The sequence below is a fragment of the Mesoplodon bidens genome (assembly GCF_964165515.1).
Source record: "Mesoplodon bidens genome assembly, contig: HAP1_SCAFFOLD_1547, whole genome shotgun sequence".
NCBI lineage: Eukaryota > Metazoa > Chordata > Mammalia > Artiodactyla > Ziphiidae > Mesoplodon > Mesoplodon bidens.
Window position 1 is genome coordinate 67 of NW_027671836.1, and position 20,759 is coordinate 20,825.

Below are 20,759 nucleotides of genomic sequence, written 5' to 3' on the forward strand. Positions count from 1 at the left end.
ATGTGAACCACAGTCGCTCGGGGGATGAGGACACTAGTGACCCATCTTGCTCTGTGGCCTCAGTCCACAGCTTGCGGGTAAGGGAAGAGGCCAAATGAAGGTCAAGAAGGAAAGATGGAGTTTGAAGAGAAGACCTGAGTTAAGGGTGTCTTCTCAAGTCTTGATGAATGAAATGTAGCTCCAGTACCTGAAGTCCTGCTTGTTCTCAAGGCTGACCACGGGGCTGGGTGCACTCAGTGAAGGAGCCGTATACACTTAGTGTTTCCTTGCTTGCTCACACGTGCCCTCCTCTGATACACCCTCTGCAAGACTGATCTTCCCCTGAAACAACTTTCCACCTGCCACTGTCATCTCAGGAACATCTGCTTCCCCTTCCTGGTGTCCCCCTAGAATGCCATTGCAGCCAATTCATAATGTGATAATCATGCTTCTTACCATATTCTCAGCAACTTCTGATAAATTTTATTCACTTTCTTCCATAGTCTTCACACATCAATAATCTTCCTTAACTTCCTAGCTGCAGGTTAACCCATTCGAATCATTTCTTTTTCCTTCTCTCCTTTGGCAAATCCTTTCTATCTTTTAAGGTCTTTTTCTTGTCTCTCTACCATCCTGCCTTCCTGAACTTCTTTTTTTTTCCGTTTAAGTAACCTTTCAATCTCCTTCGCCAATTTCCTCATAAACATTTAGAGTTTATTCCTTACACGTTAGACAGCGGTTTACGAATGGCCAGGCATAATGGACTCAGAATGAGTTGGCACCCCCGAGGTACCTGTCTTGCTGGGGAGCCACAGGTGAAGGGCTGGCTGCTGGACACATGTTTGCATGGAGTCAGGCTGAGTGGCCTCAGGGTGTTTGCTCTGCACTTGTGTGTGTTTCTCCCTAGCTGGTTTCCTCGTCCAGCCACCTGTGACTTCCCTCCATCCAGCCCAGGGAATCCTTCTCATCACAGGGGTAGGATGTTTGTCTCATTTTCCATCACATCCTTTCCCCAAAGTTTGGTTGTGAGTTGTTCCCATTCCAAAGACCTTTCCTCTTTGAAGAGAAAAGAGAAAATCTTGTCTCTCCTTTTCTCTCACTTCACTTCTGCTCTATTATCTCCTCCGTCCAGAATGGCCCACTGACTCAAATGGGTGTAGATCCGAAGATGGCAAGAAATGCCAGCAATTCTGAGATAATAATACGGATGGATCAGGAGAACTTGAAAACCTTTATCCCGCCACATTAAACAAAACTGCACTTCCAGTGTATTCAGAGTCTCAGTGTAGACACACAAGTGATAGAGAAATGGAAGTACACTCAAGTTTTTCTTCCCTCCTTTCCTGATTTATTCTAATCCTCAAAGTTAACATGATGAACTATTTGTTAGGTAAAGTTTCAGACATTTTCTACACATGCACACTTTTCTTTTTCTCACACAAGAGTGTGAACTAGGTCACTTTCAACATGCTGTGATTCTGTGATTCACTCTCTCCCACCGAGTCACCCACTGATAAAGTAATCTGTTTCATGGAGAAATATTTCCAATAGGTAATAGCCAATGTCTGTGGAGTGCTTACTCTGTGTCGGTTTCTTGTAACTACTTTACAGATCTTTTGTACAACGTACCCATGGACCAGGTACAATTATAACCCCCAAGTGACAGATAAGTGCAGATAAGTACAAATAAATACAGAGGCCAAGTGACTTGCCCAAGACACTGGAGCAAATCAAAATCCATGCCTCTGTAATCATTTTGCTCTATTGCCTCTGTCTGGGAGGCTTGATGATTTGGCAACTAAAACCTTAAATATCATGTTCCATTTTTATATCTGTGACCCAAGCGTGGGGCTGTGATACGGGGTAACTAACCTGACTACTTTTGAAAACCCTTATGCACCTGGATGAAAGTAAGCCAGGGACTGCAAGCTATAGATTGAAGGTTTCCTACCAACTTTTAAAAATAGCTTCTTGAATGCAATTTATGTAATGTCAAGTCTAGGATGTAGTCCAAATAGTAACAGAAAAATGGAGCTATGTGGAAAAATACTTAAAGTTGACAAGAATTGGGAGTGTAGTATTTTTGGGGCCAGCGTGTAGACCACAGGAAAACTTGCTGTTTCCATCCCAAAGGGAAGAGCCCTATGTTGCAACTGCCAAGGTCCCTGGGGCAGCAAGTGTGCTCACTGCTTAGTAAAGAAGCATCCTGAGTTTGATAGAATCATATGGGAGCCTTACCTTTGGTTAGCAGTTCTACATTCTTGATGTAATAATATTTTCAGGGTGTGGGAGGGTATCAAGCTCTGAAAATACCCTTGGAGAGATTTGCTTATTAAGTTTGGCTTTTTCAATCTCCCTACTACTTCTTTACTAAACACCAGGCGGTTTCCTTCACTTTTCAGAACCATGTTGTTTTTCCCTTGTCTAATGAACTTTGAAATACTTTTGGATGAGCTATTAAGTTTGGAAAAAAATAAACGTCTCTTTAAAATAAGGAAGATAATAACAATGACAAGTAGAAAAAGCTCTAGAACAGAGAATATCCTCCATTCTAGCCAATGACTGGGAGTGGAAGGTTCGTGCTCGCTGTCCAGGACGTAGAAATGAAAGCTGAGGAGGCGCTGAGGCGTCTCCTGGATCTCTATAAGCCTCCATCATTTCTGCTGAGTAGGGTTGACAGATAAAATATAGGCTGTTTAGTTAAATATGAATGTCAGAAAAACAACGGGTACATTTTGAAGATAAGTATGCCCCAAATAGGACATAGGATCTACTTATAGTAAAAACAATGACTTATTATTCATGTGAAGTTCAAGTTTAACTGGGTATCCTGTATTTTTATTTACTAAATCTGCCAGCCCTACTGATGATCCACAATGGAGGCAGTTCAGGAGCGGTACATGCTGGCTCTCGGACAGTCAGAAATTGCTTCAGCAGATCGAGGTACAGTATGAAACTCTTTTTGGATGTAGCTCAGAAGCCATGGCCAGCCCTTGACTGCAAGTACTGCCTCGGGTTTGCCTGAGGTGGGGTAAACCTTCCTCTTAATGGCCTTTGGGTAAGTCTGGAAGACCATCTCCAAGGGGAGCCCCAAAGTCAGTTTCCTCCTCACAACCATGTTTCCAATTCCTGGAATTGGCTGCATGTGACTCACAAGAGATGAGGAGGTTTGTGGAAATTGGGAGTGTCATAGCTTGAACCCTTTGTAGGTAAAGTTTTGCTGTTCTGAGAGTTTGAACAGGAGCAATGTGAAAGACTCCAGGTCCCCAGGTAGATAGAAATAATCCTGTTCTACTTCTGTGTATGTGACAAGTCTCTAATAGTTCAGAGAGCAAGTATCTGGTCTTAGAAAGACTGATCCAAGCTTGGATGTTTCTGGTGACAAGGCAAGGTCCTGAGTTTCAAGTTCACCTTTTATGGTTGAGGAGACAATAAGGTGGTCAGAAGGGAAATCACGGAGGAGACCTTGGCTTCATCCATTGTGCAGGCTTGTATATGTGGTTCTATGTAGATTGTGTTTCAAAGGTGGAGCTTGTTTACAACTATGAACATTCTCCGATGTGCTTTTTGGACCTTCATTCCCAGAGCGAGAGCAGTGCCGAGGCTCTAGAAATGCCATGGATATTCTGAGCTGTCAGTGGCATTTCCCAGGTAGTGTTCCCTTGGTGCCGCTCCTTGAAATGTCCAAAGGGATTATCATCTGTCTTGTGGCGGGTCCTAGCATTGTGAAAGGAAGCTGCTGCACCTGGCTCAGAGGATTTCGGATGTGGTGGGAGGAGTAGTAGTACTACGACTCTAAGTTGTATCACAGCATATCTATTCCATCTTGAGAGTGGGGTTGGGGGGTTATGAAGGGGGGCTTTTATTGTGCTTTTATACATTGTACCCTTGAAACTAATTCAATATTTTAAAATTAATTAATTTATTTTGGGCTGCATTGGGTCTTTGTTGCTGCTAGCGGGCGTTCTCTAGTTGCAGTGAGCGGGGGCTACTCTTGGCTGTGGTGCACGGGCTTCTCATTGCAGTGGCTTCTCTTGTTGCGGAGCATGGGCTCTAGGCAGGCAGGCTTCCGTAGTTGTGGCACGTGGGCTCGGTAGATGTGGCACACGGGCTCTAGAGCGCAGGCTCAGTAGTTGTGGCGCGCGGGCTTAGTTACCCCGTGGCACGTGGGATCTTCCCAGACCAGGGCTCGAACCCACGTCCCCTGCATTCGCAGGCGTATTCTTAACCACTGCTCCACCAGGGAAGCCCAATAATTCAGTTTTTTATAAAGAGAAGATTCCTAATATTATTCCAAAATTTTAAAAATATGTAGTTGGATAACACTATGAAAAATTAACTGATATATTCTTTTATTATTTCTCTTTGCTCCCTGGATTTTTTTCCCCATCCAGTCAGCTAGGCACTGTGAGTTCACTGCATTAGGAAGGTAAAGACTCAGCAGAAATGAGGGAGAAATAAAGAAAATTCTCAGCTTTGGAATGTTCACAACGGAGGCCACAGTAGAACAGGTGAGAATTCTGTGAACAAAAGATAAATGTCGTCTCAAATGTCAAAAAGTATTCTCTGCACTGGGAGGCAGGAGAGGGAGGGAGGGAAGGACTGAAGGAGAGAGATCAGTGTGGCCAGGGACATGGAGACTGTGCTTGAGGACGATATGCCCAGGAAGAGAATCAGAATCTGGAGAAGATTCAGCCTACACGTGATCATTGCCTCCAGCCAGCACCCTCATCCGAGACCTCGGGAAATTCAGAGAGAGAGTGGGAGTACGTCAGGAGGGCCACGCGCATAGTCTGTGTGGCAGGGGTTGTGGCCATTCCCTATTTGTGAGGAGTCCCCAGCAATTTGCAGGCCTCTTCTGGAAAATGCTGGCGGACGTCTCTAGTGCTTATGTGAAAGCTTGTTCACAAACCTTGAAAGATACAGATGTAGATGACAGATAGATGCATAGATAGAACAATGTAATTAAATAAAACCTCCAGGAAAGGTTTGGAAAATGCCCTTTATTGCATAGGACGTTTCTATTGTCATATGATGTTAGACTGAGTGCCGGTCCCTTCATCCTCCTTCAGACCACGGCATTCTGTCTGCTACTATCCCGAGGGTCCTTTCTTCTCCCTGGAAGGGATAAAACAAATGAGGTAGAACAGGAAGAGACAAGAAGCACTCCAAGCTCTGCTGGTCAGGGTTACCCTCCAGCGTTGCCTTAATGCTCAGAGCCACACACACCACAGTGAGCTTGGCTCCAGATCAACTACCACGCAACGAAGGTTCTGGAACATTTCCATATCTCGGGGGACCTCATTTCCACGTGACTCTCTTTCATATTCCCCTTTGTCACAGAAGGCTAGGTCCAGTGGTCAGGGTGAGATCTCGGCTCAGGCCCAAGGCTCTCAGACCTCAAAGTTCCGGTCCTGCAAGGGCCCCTGTCCTCTCTTCAGACCACTCCTGGCTCTCTCTGCCGAGAAGGAGCCGCTGGCAGTACGTCCTCTAAGAGTTGAGGTCCGTCGTGCAGACCCTGAGAAAACTCCTAGGAAAAGGCTCCACCTTCTTGATTAAGTCAACAGAGCTCAGTGCCTTTGGTAGTGCTGGGTGTGTCCCAAGCTGATGCAACTGCAGAGCCATTAGGTCAACCAGCCCATGTGTGCGGCCCCTTCCCTTAGACTCCTCTGGGCCCTCGTGACATAGGCTCAGAAGACTGCCAGCCTCAAGCCTTACCTCTTCCAAGGGATGGCCACACCGTCTTCCAGGACTTCTGTCCCATGAATCTCAGTTGCTGTGTGGAAATCAAAAGAGAGAAAAGACCCTACCTGCGGGGTCTCTTCGGGCTGGGGCCTTCCCCCGTGGGCGGCTCTCCCTCATTCTCCTTTTCTTCTTGCTTCTCTTCCTCCTCCTCCTCCTCCTCCTCTTGCTCGGGGGTGCTCTGGATTCCACATTGCCCATCAGCTTGGCCATGGTGAGATGAAAGACACGGCAGCTGAAGCCCTCCAGGACGCCGAACTTCACGTGCTGTTGGAGCATCTCCAAGGTGGGGAAGACCCGGCAGCAAGCCATGCACCTGAAGCCGGTCTCCATGGTCACCATCCAGTCCGGTGTCTTGGCGCTGGGTCTCTCCTCGACGGCAGGTGACCCTGATGGGCTGCCTGGCTCTGCCCTTTCCTCATACTCTTTCTCCTCCCCAGTGGGCTCACTGTCAGACAGGAGGCGTTCGGTGGACACATCAGAAGAGGGGTCAGTGGCTACTGCGCACACATCCTCAGGAAGGGTCACTTCTTCTATCCTCAGCTGCTTTTCAGGCAACTCCAAGGGTTTCTTTGTCTTCCAGGAGACAGCGACACCCTTGTTCACTTGGACCTGCATGTAGTATATTTTCATGCCCCTTTCCTCTTTGTCTGGGTGCAGATAGTTCTTACAGGGTGAAGAGGGTGAGGAGGAGACACAGTATGATGGGGAAGCGGTCTCTCCTTCTTCCTGATCCTGGGCTAGGGGTGCTCTAGGCTGGGCAGTGTCTCGATGAAATCTCCGGATTCCTGAAAAAGGAAATTAAAAACATAATAACATGCATGGGCCATGCCGGAAGCTGAGGGAGCAGGTGTGGTAGACGAGAGAGGGACATTTGCATGACATAGCTATGTCGTGAGCTTGGTGTCTGTTGGCCGTAGGACGGAGTGGTGTATCTGGTGTCATCTGTGGGCTTTTCATGTGCGTGGGGGGGATACTGGAGCGGTGTCTGTATACAGGGGTGTGGAGTATGGTGGTGAGGGCTGTGGTATGTGAGGGATGCGGCTGGATGCGTGTACGACGAGGAGTGTGAGTTTGGGAATATCGGTGGTGCATTCCTTGTGGAATGGGGCTGTGGTGCAGGAGAGGAGCATTGTGGATCACGTGCTTGGGGTTTATGTGTGCACTGAGAAGGGCTGTGCCTGGAGGGCGCATGTATGTGTGAGCTGTGTGGACCTGAGCTGGATGGTCCTGCTCTGAGCCTGGAGGTCTATGATGCAGAACTCTGTCCTTCTCTGGAAGCAAAGGCCAAGACAAAGCCTACATTTTCCTCTGAAGATGCTTAATCTGGTCCCTCTTCCCTCCACCTCAAGCCCAGACCTTTCCGGCCCCTGCTCCTTGACTTCCCCACCATGGTAGTAGCAGTATTCACACACACACACACACACACACACACAGACACACACACACACACACTCAGCTGGCATCCACGCCCTCGTAACAGCTCAGCCATCCTGCCCAGGCTCTTCCACAGAGCCCTCATCACCTCTGATGACCCTGGGTTTCCTCTCAGCCTCCCTGGGATCTGTGTGCCTCCTGCCTCACAGCCAAGCACCCCCTCACCTGAGGAGCCCCGCGCCCTTACCAGCGTAGAGGAGCTTGCGTGGAGTAGAAGTACAGAAGAAGTATTTAGAGGCAGAGGAGACCTCCCCTGCCCCTGGGCTGCAGCCTTGGGCCACCACAGTGGATCCAAGCCGAGGGGGATCCTCTTGTGACTTCGAGATTCCTGAGGGAGGAATGAAAGGCTCAGGGTGGGTTCATCAGTCCTCTGTCCACAAATATTTACTGAGTGTGTGACACGTGTCAGGTGCAGTGAATACAGTTGAGAGTGTGGTTCCCAGTGGATACTCCAGGATTTAATTCCAATCAATACTTATTCTCTCACTGTCTTGTTGGTAATGTAGGCGTCGGTGGTGACTGTGAGTGTGTGGGAAGAGTGAGTGATGTGTATCAGTTATGTCTGTGGTGAGTGTGGGGTTGGCGTGGGGAGCACAGTGCAGATGTGTCTATCTGTGTCTGTGGCCTTTGTGTGCATGGTTTCTGTTCACAAGTCAGGAATTCTGGGACATGTAACTTTTCCTCATTACATGGTGTGGCTTGTATTTATGGTGTGTGTTCATTCATTCATTCACCAAGATTCAGTGAGCAGCTACTCCTGTGTATCCGGCACTCTTCCATTGTTGTAGTCTCTGGTAATGCTGCACATTCTAGTAGGGGAAGACACACACTAAACAAAACTAGAATAAATATATAATACATCAGCTGGTGGTAAGTTTATAAGGGTTGCCAGACTTAGCGAACAAAAATACAGGGCACCCAGTTAAATTTCAGTTTCAGATAAACCCAGAATAATTTTTTAGGGTAAGTATTCCCATGCAGTATTTGGTCTGACTTATTTTGAGTGTAAGTATGGCCCATACAATATTTGGGACATCCTGATACTGAAACATTACTTGTTGTTGATCTGGAATTCAAATTGAACTGGATAGCCCATATTTTCTCTGGCAACCCTGACATGGGTTAGTGAGACTGTGGTTTACTGTGGTTTGTACAAAGCGGGTATGGCATTACTCAAGAATGTGTTGTAAGTGTGGTGTGTATGACACGTGACTGGTTTTTATAGAGGTATTTAGAGATGGCTGCATTTAGCTGTGTTTGTGTGAGAGTTGAGGAGATACATATATATATAGTGTGTGTGTGTGTGTGTGTCATATATAGATAGTGTGTGTGTCTATATACATATCTCATCTCCAGTGTTTGGTGTTGGAGGAAAGGATTGTGGTACAGGTGGGTTGTACGAGAACGTAGTACAAGAGGGATGCGTGTATATACCTCCATGTGCTGTGTGTGGTTTAATAAGGAAGTTATATGTGGGGTGTGTGATATTTTTGCTGTATCAGAGTGTACATGGGTGTATGAGTTACTGTCTCATAAAACACCCCTAACAAGACTTCTGTATACACTCTTACGTGCACCGAGTGTCAGCCAGGTCCAGGCAGGGTGACAAGAACTTTACCACGCAGACTTTCTATCTGGTAAGCACTCTACCCCCATTCATCCCGCTCTTCTCTGCAATACCACAAACACACAGACACACACACACTCACACACACACACACACTCACACACCCACACACACAGAGGAACATAGAGAAAAATATTCTGAATGGTCAGGGGCAGTCATTGCCTTCCCCAGCCTGTCCCAGCCACTGCCTGAAAATCTGCCTGCTGTCTAGAGCTCCATTCCCAGGGCCCATCCTACAGTCTCCAGGGCCCTGGGCCTGGTAGGAGCTACTGGGCTCTAATCTGGGGCAGAGGCCTCTAGCTGGAGCTCTGGGGTGACCACCCCTCTCCCAGGGCAAGCTACTCGCCTACATTTAATGCACGCAGGCACCCCGTGGCCCGTGGCTCTCAGAGCTCCCCGCAGGACCCTGAGGCCATTTCTCACCCCCGCCCACGCGGTCTCAGTCTCTGGAAAACCCTTCCCTTCCCTTGATCTCCTTTGGGAAATTCTTCCTGTTGAAGGAATAAAACCTCCTTGCTTTCAATATGACACCATCCCTCGACAAACAGTGTTCTTTCGAAGTGCATTCCACTTGTCAAGATATTTTTCAACAGGGCCTTCAACTCATGGGGCTTCTCTTTCCACTTTGGTAAAAGAGGCCAAGCAACTCATGGGTCTCTCTCGGCATCCTTGCATCCTTCACATCCCCCACCTCATGACCCCAGGGAAAGATCCAAGAGAATAAGAGAGAAATCGGGGACTGAGAAAAGCTGCACCTCTAGGTCTGTGCAAGCAGGATGCAGCCTGCTATGAGTCCGACAAAGCTCCAGGCCCGGCTGCCCCAGGAGAGAGTCCTCAGACCAGCGGAGCTGACCTCCCATCTCCCAGGGGGCATCTGGCCGTTCTGTGCCATCTCACACCACAGGGACCCTCCGGATGGATACGGCAGCATCAGTGAGACAAGGTCTCTCGCTCCCTGCTTCACAGGTGACACGTTCTCAGTCCCCCGCTTCCTAGAGAAGGTTCAGTTTGGCAGAAACCCATGTGCCCCAGACAAGTTGCCCCCCACATACCTCCTCCGTTCTCGGCAGTTTCCTGGGACTCTTCATTTTCCAGATGTTTCCTCTTTTGTCGCCGTTCCATCGTACCAACTAGAAGTCTCCCTTAGAAGATGCCTCAAGAGATGTCCAACTCCTCCTCTTCCCTACAGGTTGGCCCTTGTTGGCTCTTGGGCAATCCGTTGAAATGATTCAGTACAAATAAAAATAGTCAAGTCTCCTAAATGGCTGAAAAACTTGTACCACTTAGTGAACCAGCAGTACTGCCTAGTGCTCACCAGGGCTGTTATGTTTGCAAGGTTGCCAGGCGCACAGCGGAATTCTGTGACCTCAGTGATGACATCAGAGCATTCGGTGGACCTAGGTTGAGCACAGTGTCTGCAATAGCACAGGCCCCATTTTCAAGAACAATTCCTTTTTCCCAGCCGAACCTTTCCCGTGAAAGGGAAAGGTTCATACCATATCTATTATAAATTGTATCATACCATGTCTATTATCAAATTAACATTTTGATTGGAGATCTTTTTTTTTTTTTAGTTTCTGCTTTATAACAAAGTGAATCAGTCATACATATACATCCGTTCCCACATCCCTTCCCGCATGCATCTCCCACCCTCCCACCCTCCCCATCCCACCCCTCCAGGCGGTCACAAAGCACCGAGCTGATCTCCCTGTGCTCTGCGGCTGCTTCCCACTATCTATCTACCTTACGTTTGGTAGTGTATATATGTCCATGCCTCTCTTTCGTTTTGTCACAGCTTACCCTTCCCCCTCCCCATATCCTCAAGTCCATTCTCAAGTAGGTCTGTGTCTTTATTCCCGTTTTACCCCTAGGTTCTTCATGACATTTTTTTTTTAAATTCCATATATATGTGTTAGCATACGGTATTTGTCTTTCTCTTTCTGACTTACTTGACTCTGTATGACAGACTCTAGGTCTCTCCACCTCATTACAAATAGCTCAGTTTCGTTTCTTTTTATGGCTGAGTAATATTCCATTGTATATATGTGCCACATCTTCTTTATCCATTCATCCGATGATGGACACTTAGGTTGTTTCCAGCTCCGGGCTATTGTGAATAGAGCTGCAATGAAGATTTTGGTACATGTCTCTTTTTGAATTATGGTTTTCTCAGGGTATATGCCTAGTAGTGGGATTGCTGGATCATATGGTAGTTCTATTTTTAGTTTTTTAAGGAACCTCCATACTGTTCTCCATAGTGGCTGTACCAATTCACATTCCCACCAGCAGTGCAAGAGTGTTCCCTTTTCTCCACACCCTCTCCAGTGTTTATTGTTTCTAGATTTCTTGATGATGGCCATTCTGATTGGTGTGAGATGATATCTCATTGTAGTTTTGATTTGCATTTCTCTAATGATTAATGATGTTGAGCATTCTTTCATGTGTTTGTTGGCAGTCTGTATATCTTCTTTGGAGAAATGCCTATTTAAGTCTTCTGCCCATTTTTGGATTGGGTTGTTTGTTTTTTTGCTATTGAGCTGCATGAGCTGTTTATAAATTTTGGAGATTAATCCTTTGTCAGTTGCTTCATTTGCAAATATTTTCTCCCATTCTGAGGGTTGTCTTTTGGTCTTGTTTATGGTTTCCTTTGCTGTGCAAAAGCTTTGAAGTTTCATTGGGTCCCATTTGTTTATCTTTGTTTTTATTTCCATTTCTCTAGGAGGTGGGTCCAAAAGGATCTTGCTGTGATTTATGTCATAGAGTGTTCTGCCTATGTTTTCCTCTAAGAGTTTGATAGTTTCTGGCCTTACATGTAGGTCTTTAATCCATTTTGAGCTTATTTTTGTGTATGGTGTTAGGGAATGATCTAATCTCATACTTTTACATGTCCCTGTCCAGTTTTCCCAGCACCACTTATTGAAGAGGCTGTCCTTTCTCCACTGTACATTCCTGCCTCCTTTATCAAAGATAAGTTGACCATGTGTGCGTGGGTTTATCTCTGGGCTTTCTATCCTGTTCCATTGATCTATCTTTCTGTTTTTGTGCCAGTACCACACTGTCTTGATTACTGTAGCTTTGTAGTGTAGTCTGAAGTCAGGGAGCCTGATTCCTCCAGCTCCGTTTTTCGTTCTCAAGATTGCTTTGGCTATTCGAGGTCCTTTGTTTCTCCAAACAAATTTTGAAAGTTTTTGTTCTAGTTCTGTGAAAAATGCCAGTGGTAGTTTGATAGGGATTGCACTGAATCTGTAGATTGCTTTGGGTAGTAGAGTCATTTTCACAATATTGATTCTTCCAATCCAGGAGCATGGTATATCTCTCCATCTATTTGTATCATCTTTAATTTCTTTCATCAGTGTCTTATAATTCTCTGCATACAGGTCTTTTGTCTCCTTAGGTAGGTTTATTCCTAGATAGTTTATTCTTTTTGTTGCAATGGTAAATGGGAGTGTTTTCTTGATTTCATTTTCAGATTTTTCATCATTAGTGTACAGGAATGCCAGAGGTTTCTGTGCATTAGTTTTGTATCCTGCTACTTTACCAAATTCATTGATTAGCTCTAGGAGTTTTCTGGTAGCATCTTTAGGATTCTCTATGTATAGTATCATGTCACCAGCACACAGTGACAGCTTTACTTCTTCTGGAGATCTTTTAATGTCTTTTCTAGAGAGATTTAATCTGAATATTTTACATGGTCTCCAGCTTCCCTGTGGATTATTGACATTTTAAACTCTGCACTTCAATTTTCCCTCAATACGTGTAATTTTGTCACGGCTATTTCTGTACTTAAAGATGAGGAACTATATAATTGATTTCTTCATTTTTTTTCCATCTCTTTCCGAGGTACTGAATTTGATTGAGTCTTACGAATGAGTGAAAAATGTTAGTCCTTGAGTCAGGACATTGGGCCCTTTACCAAGTAACTCAACCTATCTGGCCTTCAGCTTCTGTATGTGCAATCAAGAGGCTTGGACTAGCTGACTTTTCAAATGCTGTGTTTCTTTGATTCACTCTCACTTACTGATCTGCTCCTTAAGAAGAGGGTCTGTTCTCATAAAGTAACAACAGTCTTTTCCTAACCTTGGGTTGGGCGGAGTTTAACTGGTCGTACTCAGTTTGTTAGTTCTATTTCCTTGTACGTATGCTTAGCTCTAAATAATTTATATAGCTCTTGTGACTATTTTTAGATCTTATTTTTTTCTTATTTTCTTTTACAGTTTCTAATTTGTTATCGCCAGTGTAGAGGAGCCTGATTGATTTTTAAAATTTATTGATCTTGTATGTGTGTGCCTTGTTGAACCGTCTTATTAGTTCCTGCTAGTTTATCTGTGGGTTCTTTTGGGTCTCCTAGATAAATGAGCATAGTAAATGTAAATAATGTGTTCTTTGGATCAAGTTTATTTTCTTGCATCTACATATATAGAAGCAATATGTTGAATTGATTTAAATATTTCAATACTTACATACCTGTTATCACAATCTAACGTACTTGATCTTCTTTTCTTTCAATCAATATTATGTTTTCAAGATTTATCCACGTGAATCCATATAGATCTAGGTCTTTGATTTTTGACCGTTTGCTATTATTTCATCACATGCGTATAGCATCATTTATTTTCCATTCAAGCATTATTGGACAATTGGATTGTTTCCCTCCCTTCTCTAGAACAAACAACGTTTCCTAGAATATCCCTGAAGATGTCTGACAGTCGAGAAGGGCCAGGCTGCCCGAAGGATTGCTACTTGCTTTTAGCCACCTTCCAACAGGCCATCTCCAGCCAGCCATTTGAAGCACAGTGGAAATGAAAACTCCCCCAAATGTGGAGATCTCAGGAGCTTCCTAGAAGGTGGGAGGTTAATGATAGGCATCCTGCTGGGATCCCAGGGGAGTCTGAGCTGGCCTGAAGCTCATCTTCCTGCTCCACCTCTCAAGAGAAATGTGGAGGAAAGAAGACTTCAAAAACTGTGCGTAGGTAGAGGGAGAGATATTGGGGGCCGAAGCTGTGACTGAGGTCTTGGAGTGGGCTGTGAGCACACAGAGCCTCTAGAGAGCCAGGCTCTGCCTTCTGAGAACTTCTCCCCTAAGGCTGCTCCTAATTCAGGTGATACCAGCCATATAGAGCCGACTTGGCCCACACTGTCACAGAAAGCCTTATCAGAATCTCTTCTTCTTCATACACTCTTGTGTCTGTGACTTGGTTATTGCCTTTGGTGCTCCACTGATGTGAACCACAGTCGCTCGGGGATGGAGGACACTAGTGACCCATCTTGCTCTGTGGCCTCAGTCCACAGCTTGCGGGTAAGGGAAGAGGCCAAATGAAGGTCAAGAAGGAAAGATGGAGTTTGAAGAGAAGACCTGAGTTAAGGGTGTCTTCTCAAGTCTTGATGAATGAAATGTAGCTCCAGTACCTGAAGTCCTGCTTGTTCTCAAGGCTGACCACGGGGCTGGGTGCACTCAGTGAAGGAGCCGTATACACTTAGTGTTTCCTTGCTTGCTCACACGTGCCCTCCTCTGATACACCCTCTGCAAGACTGATCTTCCCCTGAAACAACTTTCCACCTGCCACTGTCATCTCAGGAACATCTGCTTCCCCTTCCTGGTGTCCCCCTAGAATGCCATTGCAGCCAATTCATAATGTGATAATCATGCTTCTTACCATATTCTCAGCAACTTCTGATAAATTTTATTCACTTTCTTCCATAGTCTTCACACATCAATAATCTTCCTTAACTTCCTAGCTGCAGGTTAACCCATTCGAATCATTTCTTTTTCCTTCTCTCCTTTGGCAAATCCTTTCTATCTTTTAAGGTCTTTTTCTTGTCTCTCTACCATCCTGCCTTCCTGAACTTCTTTTTTTTTCCGTTTAAGTAACCTTTCAATCTCCTTCGCCAATTTCCTCATAAACATTTAGAGTTTATTCCTTACACGTTAGACAGCGGTTTACGAATGGCCAGGCATAATGGACTCAGAATGAGTTGGCACCCCCGAGGTACCTGTCTTGCTGGGGAGCCACAGGTGAAGGGCTGGCTGCTGGACACATGTTTGCATGGAGTCAGGCTGAGTGGCCTCAGGGTGTTTGCTCTGCACTTGTGTGTGTTTCTCCCTAGCTGGTTTCCTCGTCCAGCCACCTGTGACTTCCCTCCATCCAGCCCAGGGAATCCTTCTCATCACAGGGGTAGGATGTTTGTCTCATTTTCCATCACATCCTTTCCCCAAAGTTTGGTTGTGAGTTGTTCCCATTCCAAAGACCTTTCCTCTTTGAAGAGAAAAGAGAAAATCTTGTCTCTCCTTTTCTCTCACTTCACTTCTGCTCTATTATCTCCTCCGTCCAGAATGGCCCACTGACTCAAATGGGTGTAGATCCGAAGATGGCAAGAAATGCCAGCAATTCTGAGATAATAATACGGATGGATCAGGAGAACTTGAAAACCTTTATCCCGCCACATTAAACAAAACTGCACTTCCAGTGTATTCAGAGTCTCAGTGTAGACACACAAGTGATAGAGAAATGGAAGTACACTCAAGTTTTTCTTCCCTCCTTTCCTGATTTATTCTAATCCTCAAAGTTAACATGATGAACTATTTGTTAGGTAAAGTTTCAGACATTTTCTACACATGCACACTTTTCTTTTTCTCACACAAGAGTGTGAACTAGGTCACTTTCAACATGCTGTGATTCTGTGATTCACTCTCTCCCACCGAGTCACCCACTGATAAAGTAATCTGTTTCATGGAGAAATATTTCCAATAGGTAATAGCCAATGTCTGTGGAGTGCTTACTCTGTGTCGGTTTCTTGTAACTACTTTACAGATCTTTTGTACAACGTACCCATGGACCAGGTACAATTATAACCCCCAAGTGACAGATAAGTGCAGATAAGTACAAATAAATACAGAGGCCAAGTGACTTGCCCAAGACACTGGAGCAAATCAAAATCCATGCCTCTGTAATCATTTTGCTCTATTGCCTCTGTCTGGGAGGCTTGATGATTTGGCAACTAAAACCTTAAATATCATGTTCCATTTTTATATCTGTGACCCAAGCGTGGGGCTGTGATACGGGGTAACTAACCTGACTACTTTTGAAAACCCTTATGCACCTGGATGAAAGTAAGCCAGGGACTGCAAGCTATAGATTGAAGGTTTCCTACCAACTTTTAAAAATAGCTTCTTGAATGCAATTTATGTAATGTCAAGTCTAGGATGTAGTCCAAATAGTAACAGAAAAATGGAGCTATGTGGAAAAATACTTAAAGTTGACAAGAATTGGGAGTGTAGTATTTTTGGGGCCAGCGTGTAGACCACAGGAAAACTTGCTGTTTCCATCCCAAAGGGAAGAGCCCTATGTTGCAACTGCCAAGGTCCCTGGGGCAGCAAGTGTGCTCACTGCTTAGTAAAGAAGCATCCTGAGTTTGATAGAATCATATGGGAGCCTTACCTTTGGTTAGCAGTTCTACATTCTTGATGTAATAATATTTTCAGGGTGTGGGAGGGTATCAAGCTCTGAAAATACCCTTGGAGAGATTTGCTTATTAAGTTTGGCTTTTTCAATCTCCCTACTACTTCTTTACTAAACACCAGGCGGTTTCCTTCACTTTTCAGAACCATGTTGTTTTTCCCTTGTCTAATGAACTTTGAAATACTTTTGGATGAGCTATTAAGTTTGGAAAAAAATAAACGTCTCTTTAAAATAAGGAAGATAATAACAATGACAAGTAGAAAAAGCTCTAGAACAGAGAATATCCTCCATTCTAGCCAATGACTGGGAGTGGAAGGTTCGTGCTCGCTGTCCAGGACGTAGAAATGAAAGCTGAGGAGGCGCTGAGGCGTCTCCTGGATCTCTATAAGCCTCCATCATTTCTGCTGAGTAGGGTTGACAGATAAAATATAGGCTGTTTAGTTAAATATGAATGTCAGAAAAACAACGGGTACATTTTGAAGATAAGTATGCCCCAAATAGGACATAGGATCTACTTATAGTAAAAACAATGACTTATTATTCATGTGAAGTTCAAGTTTAACTGGGTATCCTGTATTTTTATTTACTAAATCTGCCAGCCCTACTGATGATCCACAATGGAGGCAGTTCAGGAGCGGTACATGCTGGCTCTCGGACAGTCAGAAATTGCTTCAGCAGATCGAGGTACAGTATGAAACTCTTTTTGGATGTAGCTCAGAAGCCATGGCCAGCCCTTGACTGCAAGTACTGCCTCGGGTTTGCCTGAGGTGGGGTAAACCTTCCTCTTAATGGCCTTTGGGTAAGTCTGGAAGACCATCTCCAAGGGGAGCCCCAAAGTCAGTTTCCTCCTCACAACCATGTTTCCAATTCCTGGAATTGGCTGCATGTGACTCACAAGAGATGAGGAGGTTTGTGGAAATTGGGAGTGTCATAGCTTGAACCCTTTGTAGGTAAAGTTTTGCTGTTCTGAGAGTTTGAACAGGAGCAATGTGAAAGACTCCAGGTCCCCAGGTAGATAGAAATAATCCTGTTCTACTTCTGTGTATGTGACAAGTCTCTAATAGTTCAGAGAGCAAGTATCTGGTCTTAGAAAGACTGATCCAAGCTTGGATGTTTCTGGTGACAAGGCAAGGTCCTGAGTTTCAAGTTCACCTTTTATGGTTGAGGAGACAATAAGGTGGTCAGAAGGGAAATCACGGAGGAGACCTTGGCTTCATCCATTGTGCAGGCTTGTATATGTGGTTCTATGTAGATTGTGTTTCAAAGGTGGAGCTTGTTTACAACTATGAACATTCTCCGATGTGCTTTTTGGACCTTCATTCCCAGAGCGAGAGCAGTGCCGAGGCTCTAGAAATGCCATGGATATTCTGAGCTGTCAGTGGCATTTCCCAGGTAGTGTTCCCTTGGTGCCGCTCCTTGAAATGTCCAAAGGGATTATCATCTGTCTTGTGGCGGGTCCTAGCATTGTGAAAGGAAGCTGCTGCACCTGGCTCAGAGGATTTCGGATGTGGTGGGAGGAGTAGTAGTACTACGACTCTAAGTTGTATCACAGCATATCTATTCCATCTTGAGAGTGGGGTTGGGGGGTTATGAAGGGGGGCTTTTATTGTGCTTTTATACATTGTACCCTTGAAACTAATTCAATATTTTAAAATTAATTAATTTATTTTGGGCTGCATTGGGTCTTTGTTGCTGCTAGCGGGCGTTCTCTAGTTGCAGTGAGCGGGGGCTACTCTTGGCTGTGGTGCACGGGCTTCTCATTGCAGTGGCTTCTCTTGTTGCGGAGCATGGGCTCTAGGCAGGCAGGCTTCCGTAGTTGTGGCACGTGGGCTCGGTAGATGTGGCACACGGGCTCTAGAGCGCAGGCTCAGTAGTTGTGGCGCGCGGGCTTAGTTACCCCGTGGCACGTGGGATCTTCCCAGACCAGGGCTCGAACCCACGTCCCCTGCATTCGCAGGCGTATTCTTAACCACTGCTCCACCAGGGAAGCCCAATAATTCAGTTTTTTATAAAGAGAAGATTCCTAATATTATTCCAAAATTTTAAAAATATGTAGTTGGATAACACTATGAAAAATTAACTGATATATTCTTTTATTATTTCTCTTTGCTCCCTGGATTTTTTTCCCCATCCAGTCAGCTAGGCACTGTGAGTTCACTGCATTAGGAAGGTAAAGACTCAGCAGAAATGAGGGAGAAAAAAAGAAAATTCTCAGCTTTGGAATGTTCACAACGGAGGCCACAGTAGAACAGGTGAGAATTCTGTGAACAAAAGATAAATGTCGTCTCAAATGTCAAAAAGTATTCTCTGCACTGGGAGGCAGGAGAGGGAGGGAGGGAAGGACTGAAGGAGAGAGATCAGTGTGGCCAGGGACATGGAGACTGTGCTTGAGGACGATATGCCCAGGAAGAGAATCAGAATCTGGAGAAGATTCAGCCTACACGTGATCATTGCCTCCAGCCAGCACCCTCATCCGAGACCTCGGGAAATTCAGAGAGAGAGTGGGAGTACGTCAGGAGGGCCACGCGCATAGTCTGTGTGGCAGGGGTTGTGGCCATTCCCTATTTGTGAGGAGTCCCCAGCAATTTGCAGGCCTCTTCTGGAAAATGCTGGCGGACGTCTCTAGTGCTTATGTGAAAGCTTGTTCACAAACCTTGAAAGATACAGATGTAGATGACAGATAGATGCATAGATAGAACAATGTAATTAAATAAAACCTCCAGGAAAGGTTTGGAAAATGCCCTTTATTGCATAGGACGTTTCTATTGTCATATGATGTTAGACTGAGTGCCGGTCCCTTCATCCTCCTTCAGACCACGGCATTCTGTCTGCTACTATCCCGAGGGTCCTTTCTTCTCCCTGGAAGGGATAAAACAAATGAGGTAGAACAGGAAGAGACAAGAAGCACTCCAAGCTCTGCTGGTCAGGGTTACCCTCCAGCGTTGCCTTAATGCTCAGAGCCACACACACCACAGTGAGCTTGGCTCCAGATCAACTACCACGCAACGAAGGTTCTGGAACATTTCCATATCTCGGGGGACCTCATTTCCACGTGACTCTCTTTCATATTCCCCTTTGTCACAGAAGGCTAGGTCCAGTGGTCAGGGTGAGATCTCGGCTCAGGCCCAAGGCTCTCAGACCTCAAAGTTCCGGTCCTGCAAGGGCCCCTGTCCTCTCTTCAGACCACTCCTGGCTCTCTCTGCCGAGAAGGAGCCGCTGGCAGTACGTCCTCTAAGAGTTGAGGTCCGTCGTGCAGACCCTGAGAAAACTCCTAGGAAAAGGCTCCACCTTCTTGATTAAGTCAACAGAGCTCAGTGCCTTTGGTAGTGCTGGGTGTGTCCCAAGCTGATGCAACTGCAGAGCCATTAGGTCAACCAGCCCATGTGTGCGGCCCCTTCCCTTAGACTCCTCTGGGCCCTCGTGACATAGGCTCAGAAGACTGCCAGCCTCAAGCCTTACCTCTTCCAAGGGATGGCCACACCGTCTTCCAGGACTTCTGTCCCATGAATCTCAGTTGCTGTGTGGAAATCAAAAGAGAGAAAAGACCCTACCTGCGGGGTCTCTTCGGGCTGGGGCCTTCCCCCGTGGGCGGCTCTCCCTCATTCTCCTTTTCTTCTTGCTTCTCTTCCTCCTCCTCCTCCTCCTCCTCTTGCTCGGGGGTGCTCTGGATTCCACATTGCCCATCAGCTTGGCCATGGTGAGATGAAAGACACGGCAGCTGAAGCCCTCCAGGACGCCGAACTTCACGTGCTGTTGGAGCATCTCCAAGGTGGGGAAGACCCGGCAGCAAGCCATGCACCTGAAGCCGGTCTCCATGGTCACCATCCAGTCCGGTGTCTTGGCGCTGGGTCTCTCCTCGACGGCAGGTGACCCTGATGGGCTGCCTGGCTCTGCCCTTTCCTCATACTCTTTCTCCTCCCCAGTGGGCTCACTGTCAGACAGGAGGCGTTCGGTGGACACATCAGAAGAGGGGTCAGTGGCTACTGCGCACACATCCTCAGGAAGGGTCACTTCTTCTATCCTCAGCTGCTTTTCAGGCAACTCCAAGGGTTTCTTTGTCTTCCAGGAGACAGCGACACCCTTGTTCACTTGGACCTGCATGTAGTATATTTTCATGCCCCTTTCCTCTTTGTCTGGGTGCAGATAGTTCTTACAGGGTGAAGAGGGTGAGGAGGAGACACAGTATGATGGGGAAGCGGTCTCTCCTTCTTCCTGATCCTGGGCTAGGGGTGCTCTAGGCTGGGCAGTGTCTCGATGAAATCTCCGGATTCCTGAAAAAGGAAATTAAAAACATAATAACATGCATGGGCCATGCCGGAAGCTGAGGGAGCAGGTGTGGTAGACGAGAGAGGGACATTTGCATGACATAGCTATGTCGTGAGCTTGGTGTCTGTTGGCCGTAGGACGGAGTGGTGTATCTGGTGTCATCTGTGGGCTTTTCATGTGCGTGGGGGGGATACTGGAGCGGTGTCTGTATACAGGGGTGTGGAGTATGGTGGTGAGGGCTGTGGTATGTG

General features: G+C 46.0%; 1 long non-coding RNA gene and 2 pseudogenes across 3 annotated transcripts; 1 reads left to right on the top strand and 2 right to left on the bottom strand.

Annotated features, from left to right (window-relative positions):
- Nucleotides 1-557: 557 nt before the first annotated feature.
- LOC308610965 lies at nucleotides 558-5,717 on the top strand. Its single transcript, XR_014014714.1, has 4 exons — nucleotides 558-3,037; nucleotides 3,505-3,630; nucleotides 4,374-4,490; nucleotides 5,052-5,717. It is a non-coding gene; the product is annotated as an uncharacterized lncRNA (long non-coding RNA).
- A 7-nt stretch (nucleotides 5,718-5,724) lies between these two features.
- LOC308610964 (protein FAM170A-like) lies at nucleotides 5,725-6,516 on the bottom strand (annotated as a pseudogene). The gene has a single exon. The product of its transcript is annotated as a protein FAM170A-like (transcript).
- Nucleotides 6,517-19,728: 13,212 nt separating this feature from the next.
- On the bottom strand, nucleotides 19,729-20,520 carry LOC308610963 (protein FAM170A-like; annotated as a pseudogene). Its single transcript has one exon. The product of its transcript is annotated as a protein FAM170A-like (transcript).
- Nucleotides 20,521-20,759: the final 239 nt, after the last annotated feature.